This window comes from Primulina tabacum, chromosome 11 (assembly GCF_025594145.1).
Source record: "Primulina tabacum isolate GXHZ01 chromosome 11, ASM2559414v2, whole genome shotgun sequence".
NCBI lineage: Eukaryota > Viridiplantae > Streptophyta > Magnoliopsida > Lamiales > Gesneriaceae > Primulina > Primulina tabacum.
In genome coordinates, this window is record NC_134560.1 from 33,683,367 (window position 1) to 33,693,332 (window position 9,966).

At 31.6% G+C, this 9,966-nt stretch overlaps 1 pseudogene; it reads left to right on the forward strand.

Moving 5' to 3' along the window:
- The first annotated feature begins 4,649 nt into the window (after positions 1 to 4,649).
- LOC142519772 (protein FAR1-RELATED SEQUENCE 5-like) lies at positions 4,650 to 6,719 on the forward strand (annotated as a pseudogene).
- The last annotated feature ends 3,247 nt before the right edge of the window (positions 6,720 to 9,966 follow it).

Genomic DNA, 9,966 nt, shown 5'->3' on the forward strand with positions numbered 1-9,966 from the left:
GGAGAATAAAATTGCTTAATTACATAATTAACAAGGTAGTTAAAATACTAACTCCCTACTCACCTCTAATAATTAAATACCTTAATTTAAAATAAAAAGCACACTTGCTAAACTTTAAAAGTTTTAAAATCCTGAAATCACTAAATCAATAATTTAGGCTTTAAAATGCTAAAAACTAAATAAATCATTTAAAATGTCCTAATCCTAACTTAAAATAAAATACCACATTTTTAAATCGTCAAAAATCGTCGCCGGTCTTTTTTCCTCGATCCCGCATCGAATAATCGCCTGAAACATAGAACTCAAGAAAATATTTTAACGTGCATCGCATAAACATAAATAATTTAAAATAATGTAAATAAATAAATAATGCATCGCTAAAAATCATTGTAAACTTAAATAAATAATTTAGCAATTTAAATAAAAGAATGAGTTTTACGTGTACTGAATTTGGGCTCTACACAAACACTGAACACGGGTAGCATTCATCATGTTTATCATGCGACCACTCTTGAGGGAATGTATGAAAAAATTAAAATCATTATAATTTTCTTTTTAATAAAATGATATAAATTTTGATCATATTCAAAATGAGTGGTTTTAATTCTCATCATTTTTAATTTAAAAATTGTATCATGTTTGTGTGTATGTTTTCTGGATTCATTCAACTTTTGTTATTATAATGATAATAATTCACATTCTCATTATTTATTATATCACATACATCATAAAAAATAAATTAAGGATGATCGATCACCTAGAGATATTTGATCCATATGAGCCATATACAAATCTAGTCCAAAAATATAGGTAAATGTTGGGATGCTAATGCACTATTTTGCATGTCTTCGATCTTCAAACTTTTGATGAACAGATGTCACAATCTTCCAATCTTGATCTCCCACTAATTCTAATTACATTAAATTTACATGGTACACTGTGATACATTTGTAAATCAGTCACACTTTAATAACTATCAAATAATTAAAAAAAACAAAAAAAATAAAATATCCTAACATACACCTTATATATTGATTATGACTCTCGATCATAATTTTTGCTTATAATATCAAATATTATCATCCTTGTAAATTTATCACTAACCACCATAATTAAAAATAAATTAACAAATTAATTTATCCATAATTAAATTTCTTGAAAAACGTATTTTAGTATAAATAATTAAAATCACATTCTAATTATTTTTTTAAAGAAAATATCTATAATTTTGTCAAAAAAAAATTAACTGATAAATACTTTAAATTTTTACAAAATTTAATTTTAAGCCAAAATATTTAAAAATTAGACTCCGCCCTGGGCCCAGAATAATGTTTGGGACCATGGAGTGTGGTTCCTCGTACATTTTTGGGCAGCGCTAGCCTATGCATTGAAGACGGCCCGAATTATTCGGGCAACATCTTCTCAGGTAGGGTTGCGTAAACATCATTGTTTGAACCAGAATTTTTTTAAAATTGTTTAAAACACTATACAGTAAAAATTGCACTATCCGTAAAAGTAGATCTACCCTCGCGCACTGCCCGAAATGATTTCGGGCAGCATGCAAAATTTCATTATAATATTTTTTCCAGAATACCGTTTTTCTTTTTTCTTATGCAGTTAGTAATCATAAACTCAACACAATCTAAACAATAAACACCATTGAACCATATGATTTAGAGAATCTATGCTTTGAAACCATTGTTGGTGCATTATTTTCTCATACCTAAAACGCAACGGAAATTAAAATTTTATTTTGGTATTTAAAATCATGCTTGGGAAATTATATATTTTCAATTCCAACAATAGGATGTTTATTATAATTAACCTTTATTATCTAAAAACTTGCCTCCAACTAATATTGATGTTTAAGCGAAGATAAATCTTATTGTAAATCTCTACGAACAATCAAATGGATAAATCGCATTTATTCGGTCATCAAATCAAGTCAATGATTGATAACTTCATTTCTTTTCTAGATCACATTAGAGAAGCTAGAAAATTTCCGTGTTTAGAAAAAGTGCATGAAAGCAGAGGGGAGGTGCAGCGGGAGCACGATGACGTTGCGGCATATATGCAGTGGTGAGAGGTGGTCTATGGACGAGACTTGGTTAAAGAATACAAGGTGATGGCCGAATTGTGTAGTTGGGAGGAGGGAGAAAATAGTCAAGCATCAATTTTTGTGTGTTGATCATATTTAATGATATCATAGATCTAGTAGAATTCTATGAGGATTATTACTAGTCAGTAGTTCTGACCAATTAGAATATCCAGAGTCAATGGCGGAGCTAAAAATATGGCTCCGTCCGGGCTAGAATTTTAAACTCTAAAATCTTTTAATTTTTTAAATTGATCTATCCGGGCTAATATCATATTATTTCAAAATTATACAAAATTTACATATAAATTTTTTTTAAAAAAAATTGGGTCACCCGGGCTTTAAAGAGCTATGTAGCTCCGCCCCTGTCTAGAGTCTTATCTAGATAATATAATTTTATCTGGATCATGTCTACGTAACGTAATATTTCGTAGATAATGCAATATTATCTGGATAATGTTTGTTTAGGATACTTCGATCAATATGTTAAAACTCGTAGTCTTATTAGGATACTTCAGTCCAATGAATCAAAACTATTACTGTGTTTTTGTCTAACTATGAATTTTAATAGTTAGAGTGTAACTAGGATACTTCAAGTGTAATCCATCAAACAATACACGATCATTATTTTATCATAATCTCAATCGACGATCACACATCTTCGATGTGACGAGAGGTAAATAGCTCGTTATATTTATATAAAGTCAAACATTTCGAAAACCAATGAGCCAAATTCAACCAGTCAAAGTAAACTATCTAATGACTCAAATTTTGACGGCTATATCATTTTTGGAACACATTAACAAAATTTAGGCAGTCCACTCTCATAACAAATTTAAAATAAAATCATTTGGAACTTTATTGATTTGATCATTTCAAATACTTTCAAAATGTATAGAAAAATATATTGGAGAAATTTATGAATTTGAAATATTTAGCCAAATTTTTAGTCCAGACTCTAGTGTCACTATGCGTATGTTGTGTGCCAGTTGAGTAATTGTTTTTGGATTTGAATTTAGTTGATTTTATATAAATCTATCAATACTTATATTGAAAATATTTGTGATCATTTTTTTATAGTTGTAATTATTGTTTGAATAGTATGTCATTAAAAAATAATGATGCAACTATATTAAGATAGTGTTTGCAAATTTTTAAAAAATGAATATGAAATTTTCCGTTTCAAAGTTTTTCAAATTTGAAAAGAAAATGTTGTAATAACTTTGTTTTTAAGCATTTGTAAACACTATATAAAAAAAATTAATAATAATTTTTGAATTTTGAAAAGTGAATAAGATAATAGACATGAGTAAATTATAAATTTACTAAATTAGTTTTTATGATGGCAAGTAGCAACACCAAATGAGCGAGCGGAAAGGGCGCAAGGACGGAGCCAAGATATTTGATTTACCTAAGCTAGGATTTTAAAATCTATTAATAGTTTAATTTTTTAAATTGAATCACCTGAAATAATATAAAATTAATCCAAAATTATCTAAAATTAAGGGATCCGTATCCTCTACAATGAAGGTAAAAACAGTAAATGATGTTGTGCCTACATGGCATTTCTTTTAATTTTATTTAATTCTTCTCTTTTTTTCTTCCCGCTTTTTTCCCTCTTTTTTTCTATTTTTTTTCCCTCCACTTTCCTCCATTTTTTTCCTTCTTCCACAAATATTAGCGGACAATTTTGTATAAAATAATATAAACATTTGTTTTCTTCTCGGCTATTTCATCTCGTATCCTTTTGTCCATTTTCTTCCTTTTCTCATTTTTTCTCTCACTCAATTTTATTATTTTTTAAATTTTTACAGGAAATACTATAGCATACAAGGTTCGATTTTCTTGTTCCTTTAAATGTCTACATATATAATCTACTAATTTATTACAGATCAGAACCTTATATTTAAAAAAAATTAAAATAATGTTAAAACAAAGTCACAAACAAAAAGCCAAGAATATATATATATATATATATATATATATATATATAATATCAAATAATTAATCAATAATTATAAAAAAATATTGAAGAATGTATCGGGATTTTAAATTATGAATTTTCCTTTCATTTTTGAATAGTTTATAAAATTGGGCGTGATGTATTTTCAATAGTTAGTATAATATTAGAAAAAAATTACTGTAATAATCTAATCTAAAATTAATTTTTTTTAGTAAGAATCTTATATTTATCACTAATAAGGATATCATTTGAATATGATTTTTGTACGAATTTTACATCTAGTAGGGTGAATATGGAGCAATACAAAATACTTCATGCAGACCAACAAGACAATCAGGCTATTTCAATGTTCTCTTGTACATGACACAACTCGCCTGGTTTAGAATTTTGATTGACACTGGTTACAATTGACGTACTTGACTTATTGAGTTTTGGCTTATTACTCTTGGATATTAGTTGAGAAAAATATTGTTTTATTATTAATTTGTTGCATTTAATATGTAACAGAGAAATTTTTTGCGTTTTTTGTCACCTTCATTGAAAACTGAGACTGAAACAAGCCAAAAATTTATTGATACTTTGAGATTCTTGATGGATTCTAGTTCAAATATCGAATTTAAGCCTAAGATTGGTATGTAATTTGATAGTTTAGACGAGTCTTGGAAGTTTTGGGTTGAATATGGTGGGAAAACTGGATTTGGAGTTAGGAAGCATTATTTTAAGAAGAACAAGAACATCGGATTTATAACTTCTTATAAGTATGTTTGTTGCAAAGAGGGTGTTCATAAAAAAGACAAAAGAGATTCATCGACACTCAATCCTCGGCTTGAGACTCGAACAATTGTAAAGCAAGAATGGGCGTCACATTTGTTGATAATAAATATAAAGCTAATGAGTTTATCGAAGAGCATAATCACCCGCTCCATCTTCAAGAAACAGTTCATATGTTGTCTTCCCAACGTAAAATTACAGAAGTTCAAGCTTATGAGATTGATTTGGCAGAGGATGTTGGGCTTAAACAAAAATCAAATTTTCAGTTGATGAGTAAGCATGCAGGGGGAATAGATGGTCTTGGTTATACAATGTTGGATGCTAAAAATTATATTCGATCCAAAAGACAAAGAAGTATGGTATATGGGAAAGTTGTTTGTCTGATGCGATATTTTCAACAACAATTATTTAAAAATCTATCATTTTACCATGCTAATCAGATGGATGTGGAAGAACATATAACTAATGTTTTTTGGGCTGATGCGAGAATGTTAATCGACTATGAGTATTTTGGTGATGTTGTGTCACTAGATACCACGTATTGACGAACCGTGCATAACGACCACTTGCTATCTTCTCAGGTTTCAATCATCATAGAGGAGTGGTGATTTTTGGTGCAGCACTTTTGTATGATGAGACTGCATCATCATTTAAATGGTTGTTCGAAACTTTTTTAGAGGCACACAAGCAAAAAAAACCTCTCACTATCTTCACTGATCAGGATCAAGCTATGGCAAAGGCCTTACAGGAGGTGATGCCTGAGGTAGTTCATGGATTGTTCACATGGAATTGATGCAAAATGGCGCCAAACACTTGGAAAACTTGATGAAAGATGGTTCTCATTTCTCAACTGATTTTAAGAGATGCATATATTGCATTGATGATGAGACTTGATTCGAGGAGGCTTGTAGTGTTCTACTAGTACAATATAATATTCAAGAAAACACATAGTTGCAATCTACTTACAATATAAAGGAAAAATGGGCAGCTTGTTACATGAACAAGGCTTTTACACTTGGTAAAAGGAGTACACAACTTAGTGAAAGTGTCAATTCTGATATCAAGAGTTGTATGAAACTCGACTTAGATATAATGCAATTTTTAAGCACTTCGAACGGGTCTTGGAGGAAAAGCGGTACAATGAGCTAAGATGTGAATTTGAGACACACCAAAAATTACCGAGATTAAAGCTAGATAGTTCCCCTATGTTGTGTCAACTTTATCAAATTTATACCCCCATTATCTTTCATTTATTCAAGTGGAGTTTCTTTTGTTCGCAGCTGCTTACATAAAATATAAAAATGAAACTCAACCATTATTTGAATATGTTGTCGGGCTAATTGATAAAGAATGAGAATGGATGGTGACATTTAATCCTAGCACAATGATGATTTCATGTAGTTGCTGAAAATTTGAGATGACTGGATTATTGTGTTGTCATGCTGTGAAAGTATATGATGTGCAGGATGTAAAAGAACTGGCAGAGCATTATATCTTGAATAGATGGACGAGAAAGCTAGGAGTGGAGTGGTACACGATTGTATGGGCAATGAAGTCGAAGAAGATCCTAAACGAGAAAGTACAGAACGGTATAGAAAACTTTGTATGATGCTCGTAAGACTAGCAACCGAAGCATTCGTCCACCCATCAACTTTCTCTTTGGTGCATAATTCGGTGTGTGATCTAACCAAGCAAGTCATGGAAATACGTTTGACTGAAGTGAGCCAAGACGACGATGGTGGTGTCAGGACATCATCGATAGGACATTCTATGATACAAGAAAAAGAATTCAAGAAAAGAAATGGTGTGAAAAAGTCAAGAAAGTTGAAGAGTTGGGTAGAACTTCAAGCAAAACGAAGAAAAACAAATTTGAGAGTCGAGGTAAATTAACTACTGTTAATACTTTTTTGAAACAAAAATTATCTAGATTTCTTATTTTTACTATCATTATAGGACATCGGAACACACAATGAATTACATGTATCTTGTTCAGCACCTCCGGTACCTCATGCATGTCTTCAAACAACTGGAAGTCAATTCAATTTCACTGAATTATTGATGGTATGAACTTTAATGATATCTAGAAATTTTTTAGTGGGTAAAAATCTTAAGCCAAAAAATATTAATTCTTATATGGTAAAATTGATTTTATAATATTTATTTTTATTTAATGTAGGCACAATTTGATCATCTCACCATTCTCTTGAAGCCATTGATTTTAATGGAGATATATCCAATAATGCTCTTGATTAGTTTTTTATTTAAAAAATAGTCGATTAACATCGTTAGTTGAAATAAAGTCTCAAAACGTATGATTATTGATTTTTGATGGAAATCTGGTGTTGAATTTTAGTTTTTTATATTGCATAATGGAAATGTTTTAAATTTTAATTTAAGTATTAAAGTGTTAATAGTTTGATATTGTTAAAAATTAAAAATTTTGTTCATTGAAAAAAAAATTAATAATTCTCATCAAATTCGAAAAAAATGATGCAGTTTTTCACATGTAAAAATTTAATATACTGATTTTTAATTGTAAAATTATTAATTTAACATAAAAAAAACAAATATTTTTATTATTGCGTACAAAACTGTCCGCTAATGTTTGTGGAAAAGAGGAAAAAATGGAGGAAAATAGAGGGAAAAAGAGAAAAAGAGAGAGAAAAAAGTGAAAAAAGAAGAAAATTTAAAAAATTAAAAGATATACCATGTAGGCACACAAAATCATTTGTTGTTTTAGATTCACTGTAGGGGAATATATCCAAAATTAAGATACAAAAAAAGTATAACAAAAAAATTTTTGGGCAACCCGAACCTTTTTGGCGAGATGCAAAATTACCAACCCAACCCCTTTTCCTCTTCCTTGAATCCCATGTTTAATCTGGTGATTGAAGCTTGGAGAGATGAAGAAGACAGTAGGTATTTAGACCATAAGCAGGTGGAGATTCATATCATTTGGAGTTAGGGTTACATATTACAATGCAATGGGCCGGTTCTTGCTCCTTTTCAAAACCTTCTCATAGGCAAACAACATCGAATACAATACAAAAGATATGTACATCAACAAGCCACTTCTTCCGCTAAGTAACATGGTTGGATCAGTAATCAGAGAGTACACAACTATACATTTTTTTCCAGATAAATTTTAGAACATTAAAATGCTTAGTTTCGTCCCTTCTTGGCTTGCATTATTCTCTCACACCAGAGCGATTTCAGGGTGTTGAAATGCAGCGAACCCCGCTTGATGTGACTGTTCGAGCTCCCATTTTAACCCCATCACCAATTCGTCTTCAACAGCCACGTATTCCTTCCTACACACATGTCCATTCAAAAACAACAATTTATGTTACAAACGAATTCAGCCCTTATTATCTTGAGCTTATTTGGTAGAAATATTAATACATATTACAAGCATTTGAGTGGAGAAAATATTGAGGTAATTATTAACCAAACTCGAGTTTCTGAACTGAGGTCTTTGGCGTTTGATGCAGAGAAAAAGATGTGACGCTGAGAAGGCTTTATGAAGCCACCATCCACTTCCTTGTCGATGAAAGTGAGAAGATAGTTGTAGTAGCTGTTGGTGATATACATGCCAAGTAAAACATGTTTTTAACATCTCACACTTTTAGACTAAGAAGCAACTGTATAAGTCCTTTTTTGCTGCCATTTGTTCAGTTGGTTGAGCGCAACTGCTCACTTTAAATGTCTCCAGCGGGAAATATTTTCCTTCCAGTGAAGATCAATCAATATGATTGTTTCTTCTCATTGCTTAACATGGTATCATAGCAAGGATTTTGATCCAATTCAGAAATCGCTTCCTTCATTTGAGATGTTTTCTGATTGCGAAATTTGATTGAGATCAGATCTTCGCAATCGAGCTAGCTAGTTGTTGATTTCAGCTCGGAGATAATTCTGTTTAAAGCTCTCCAATCAAGACTTTGAGGTATTTCTCTTTTACGGTAGATTTTTAGCACATTGGAACAGATTTGAAACTAATTTTCTGAATTGAGCGGCTCTCTCGTTAATGAAACATTAGTAGGCACTGAAAATTATGGTGTTTGGAGTAGAGCAATGTTCATTGATCTGCGAGCCAAAAATAAAACTGGATTTATTGGTGGAACTTGGAATAGACCGGCTGTTGGTCATGCCACATTGCATCAGTGGGAGGGATGTAATGATTCGGTGTCATCTTGGATCATGAATACGGTTTCCAAGGAGATTTTTGGAGGAAAAGTTTATTCCACTGATGCCTCAGTGGTTTGGACCAATCTTAAGGAACAATTTGATAAGGTTAATGGTTCCCGAATTTTTTAACTGCACAGAGAGATTAGTCAACTTAAACAAGGGAGTAATACTATATCTACTTACTTCTTCAAGTTGAAACAACTTTGGGGTGAATACCACTCATTGGTTGTATTGTCATCATGTGAATGTGCAGCAGCCAAACAATATGTGGAACATGAACAATGACAGAAGTTATTGCAGTTTTTGTTAGGATTGAATGAGAGCTATTCTCATATTAGAAATCATGTTTTGATGATGAGTCCATTACCCACAGTAGGGCAGGCCTTTTCAATCATATCACAGGAGGAATCACATAGATCACTGCTTGCTGTTGAAGCTCCATCCACAGCATTCTTCTCCAATCAAAGAAAAGGACATCATTTGAAGAAAGATGTGTTGCAATGTGATCATTGTAATTGGAATGTGCATACCAAAGAGACATGTTACAAGCTTGTTGGTTATTTCCTGATCAGTAGGCTATAAAAGCCACCAATTAGGGGATCGATCAAAAAGTTTTACAAGCCCCAAAGACCTCTTGTACTTGTTAACACTTCTGAAGTTGATCAAAGAGAGTTGTCACCTGCTGGAATCAGTCCTACAATCTGTCTTCACTCCTAAGCAGTATGCTGAGATCATGAATTTGTTGGGTAGCTGCAAAGTGCAATCTCCTACTGAACCAATGGTTAATATGGCAGGTAAATCACATACTGTTGAAATACCCACGCATTTGATTATAGATAGTGAAGCAAATGAGCACATGACTGGAAACCCTATGCATCTCTCTGGCTCTAAGGACTAAGTTTACAGCAACTCCCACTAAGTTTGTGAGATTTCCTAATGGTGGTCGGGCCCC